This window comes from Parasteatoda tepidariorum, chromosome 4 (genome assembly GCF_043381705.1).
Source record: "Parasteatoda tepidariorum isolate YZ-2023 chromosome 4, CAS_Ptep_4.0, whole genome shotgun sequence".
Taxonomy (NCBI): Eukaryota; Metazoa; Arthropoda; class Arachnida; order Araneae; family Theridiidae; genus Parasteatoda; species Parasteatoda tepidariorum.
The window spans coordinates 23,554,451-23,559,221 of record NC_092207.1 but is presented as its reverse complement, the minus strand read 5'-3'; positions in this window follow the sequence as shown (position 1 = coordinate 23,559,221).

Here is a 4,771-nt window from a genome sequence, read left to right as displayed (position 1 = left end):
TGGCAGTTTGTTTTCCTCTTTGGTAAGATAATTTGTCGACACCAATTACTGCCACATTATTCATTCTAATAATTACAAAAAAGCTAATTGAATTGGTATTTTTGCTTTTTTTCCATTTTTGAGAATTAAACGGGGTTTTTACCTCAAAATTTCATAAATTAATGAAGAAAACTCATTAATAGTCGTATTCAAAGTATAACTTCTCTTCCTTTACTTTGCTAAAACAAATAACTGTCTTTACTATTTTATTACTTGTGTCAGTGATAAAATTATTTTATGTATTTAAAAATAATAAAGAGTGGAAAGCGACAGGAAGTTAAACTTTGTTTATTCATTAGGTAATTTTTTTTTTTTGATCTAATGACGTTTGAATTTGTGATGCCCGGAAGTATTTTAAAATAAATATTTTCTTTTAATTGGGCATTGCCGTATTCGACATTAATTTTTTTACTGAATATTGATTTTGATCAAAAATCCTTCTCACTCAGACATCCGAAAGAGAGCCCAGCCCGTCTTTAATCTATACCCGAATTCCGTGATTTCTACATTTTTTATGTTTAACCAAACCATTTTATTTCTCTGTATAGTTTTAAAGTAGAAAAATTTTATGTGAATTTAAATAATAAATAATAAAAAAGGGTAATTTTACCCGAGTCTAAGAAATTGTTTCAGCTTACGAGTTCGTGTCGGGTCTGAGTTCGAGCTGCAGCTGAGCCATAATCTTAACCATAAAAACTGAGAGAGACGCCATCATAATATCCGGTATACATACCCCGAATTTTTTTTTTTTGGCCACCCTTTTTCATGAAATAGGTTAAACACTTTTAAGCATACTGTAAAAAAATCAAATTACGGGTGTATCAATCGTATCAACTGCATCATCCATAAAACCCATTTTTACCGTAATATTTTATATCGTATTTTTCACAGTAATATTTATTCAGTAATAATAATCACGCCCGGTGGCTGAGTGGTAGCGCTTCGCGCTCCCGTGCCACAGGTCCTGGGTTCGATCCTTGGGCCGAGCAAGGTTGACTCAGCCTTTCATACCTTCAGTGGGTCGATAAGTGAGTACCAAGCATGCTTAAGAACAAAACACTGAGGGTTTCGCGGTAGGCTCACCACCTAACCGGAACATCTAATCCTGCACCCCAGAACCCAAGGTCAAGAAAACTGAGATAGGCACTGTAGGCTTTGGCCCTGTATGGGCTGTAGCGCCACTGAGTACAGTTTATTTATTTAATAGCGGTTATACAGTGATTTTACTGTAAATATTGCTGAAAAAAATGACGGTACATCAAATTTTTTGATTCGTAAAATTTTACGATAAAAAGGGATCTTACTGTAAGAAATGCCGATGCCCTTAGTGTTGGTACTTTTAACCGTATTTTTTTATAGTGCATTAAACATGTTTAGCCAAAAGTATCAAAAGTACGTATACATTTTTTTTTGTATTTGCAGAAGAGTTGTTTTAGTGAGTTTAAAAGTTTTACTTGTTTTTTGAAGTGGAAACTCTCACGTTCAGATGTTTGATTTACAAATTGATCAATACATAATAAAAAGACTTTTATTCGACACAATTTTTTTTGAAAGGTTTTCTGTTTTTTTCTTTACAATTGGCTGAAAATTAGCAATTACTGGATCCCACCCATACCTTTATTTGAAGTCAAATACCTAAGAACCTTAAAAATACAGAGTTTTCAAAACCCATGGCTTTTATTTTAAGATCATAAGAAATTATACCAAAAGAAAATGAAACAATTTCAAATATCATCAGTTTAAGAGAAAAAATTAACTTGCTTCACTTAAAACAAACGTACACAAACATTTGTTTAACTTTTACTTAAAACAAACGTACATTTTAAACTAAAATTAAATATTGGTTTTAGTTTCAAAAAACAATGATTTTATTAACCGGCGTTGAAGATCCAACCCAATTCTGAGTTCAAGACTATCAGGGTTCAACACCGTAGCCCTGTGAGTTTGATCCCAAACTAGAAGAGAAGGAAATTCTTGGATCATGCTCTTGGACAAATTAGCCTCTGTGGGGGACTTTTTGGTGGCATGGAGAGGAAAACCACGAATTCTTCTTACGGTTAGATAGACCGCAAGGTAATATTAACCCATAATCCGTATGCCACAGAGGGTATTTCACGTCAGCACTGTAGTCAATGGTGGCGTAATTCATGTCGACCTGTGGGAGCGGAATTTGTATTGACAGCCACAGCTGGGATTCGAATCTGGGTCACCTCATTGTGAGAAGAAAGCTCTATCCTATGAGCCACCACGGTTTCAATAATAATAACTGACAGTACATTAATTGCCTCGCCATACTTTAAGCGTAACATCATTACGTAAAAAACACATGGATTAAGAAATAAAGAAAAGAAAAATTAACAGTCAAAGCGACTCCATCAAAATATCCAACTAAACCCCTCAAAAATGGCGGAATTGTTATCCTAAGTAATTGATGATTTAAGAAACTTTTAAAAAGTTACAAAAAAGATAGGTGTAAATTGTGCGAAATAATCTAGATAATCTTAAAATTGAGTTGAAAACATACCTTGATATTGAGTATTTTTAACAACATGTGAATGAATGTTTGATTTACAAATCTACTCCATTAATTCCATCGATAATTTATTCAATTGAAATGCCTCTTAATTAGCATCTAAATTAGTTTACTATTCAAGCTTGATTAATTTATTAATTAAAAAGATTTCCAATTTAACTTGAATACTTGAATACACAATGTACAGTGTTGCCTTTATTTTATTATTTATGTTAGCTAAATATCGCGAGTTTTGCAGTTACTAAAAGAATTGGAAAAAATTTGCTATCTCTTATGACTGATTCATATTTTCTTATGCATTACTTAGACATATCTCAAATATGCAAAGCTCATGGTAGTTGCAATAGCAGGTACANCTTGTTGAAACGGGGTCCTGAAGATGACTGTTCATGTCTGATGTTATCTCGGATAACGATTGCTTGTGTTTTCGAGCTACTACGCGCTGCAAGACACGTCTATCCCTATCATCAAGCTTTGACTTTCGGCCACTGTTTTGCTTTGAAGACTTCGTCTTACCTTCTTTCATGTATGCTGTCATAACGGCTGATACAGTACTTCTTGCGAACCCCAAAAGGTTTGCTGTTTCTGTCACCGATGCTCCACTTAAACGCGCCCCAACAATCATCCCTCTTTGGAATTCTGATAGGTCAGGAATTTCATCTTATAAAAGCTAGTTAGATAAACTCATGCAACACAGGTGACTAATGTTGAGAGACTGATAGCTTCCTCTTCACGCTCACTAGGTGGCAGACTTCCGTTGCAGGTGGCGCGGCAGTACTGCAGGTGTGAAATAAGTCACACTTTTTCACAGATGTTCGTATTATTTTCTCATCCATCTGTAATTATATGTCCTATTTACAACTCCAAAGGATGATTTAAAAAATAATATTTTTGAAAAAAAAAAACACTTTTTGAACTCTTAGTCTTCATGACTCGAGTTTGGTCTAATTTGATTCAGTGTAAAAACAATACTTTATTCGTCTAGATAGCAATACCAGATGTGTAAAAGAATATTAAAATAAAAATTGTACAAAAAAAATTTCATTAAAGCCTCTTTTCAAACTATTTGTCCCATCGTTATTTGATTCAACGTTAAAAACTTAATTTGTCTAAATAATATTTTTAAATTCCACTAAAATCCGTCATGAGATTTTTGTGGAAAATTGCTTTTATTATTAAGACACTAGTTCTAACGAGAATACGTTTTTGTACATATATACATAGATATTCCTCTTCACTTTAGCATTTTATCATTCACTCTATTTTGGGTGGCCAGATATTTTCTCCCTGTTTCTTCTATTGTTTTCAATTCGTTCATAATGGTCCTTCGTCAAGTATTTTTAGGTCTTTTTCTATTGCCCTGAGGGCTCCAATCAAAAACTTACTTTACTTTAAATTTTTCAGGTTTTCGTAGAACATTACCTATCCCTTTCCATTTACGTTTTTTAGCCAGATTAATCAGTTTCTGTTTTACTTTTCTGAGGATTTCTGCATTACGAATTTTATGAAACCACTCGGTACTCAAGATTCTTCTTAAACAGTTGTTAATAAATACATGAAGTTTTTTCATGTTATTGCGTTTTGTTAACTGCACAGTAAAAAATGGATACTCAAATTTCATGAAACTTTGTTTCATTGAAGCTTTGTTTCAGAAATTCGTTTTGATGAAATCGTTCCCTGGTATGTGCTCCAAAGAACCATTTCGTCAAAAGGACGAAAGAACTATCGTCACTTCTTCGAGGCAACAAATTTCGTTCACTTTATCGTGGGCACCATATAACTGAATCAGTGTCGCTTTAACAACACAAGAAAGACAGATAGAACAGAGGGATGAATTACACCCATACACTTAGCAGAATTTGAACCCTGGGTCTTCCTGGTACGAGGCCGTCTCCTTAACCACCATACATACAGGACTAGCTCATTTCGTCACTTCATTCTTGATCGTCTGCTCTTCATTCTAGTTAACAATCTCTTACAGTGCTTTGCGATGAAGTTTCGAGTTGAGGAAACATTTTCGTCATATATTTGAGGTCCAGCAGTGTACTGATCGTTAAGACACGGTTCCCAGCAGATCACCGAAGTCAAGCATCACTGGCTACGGTCAGTGAGCGGGTGGGTGACCACTTGGATCAGTCTGAGTAGGGACCGAGGGTGTGCGGTATTGGTCCTCGTTAAACTGTGCTACCGTAAAGTGCT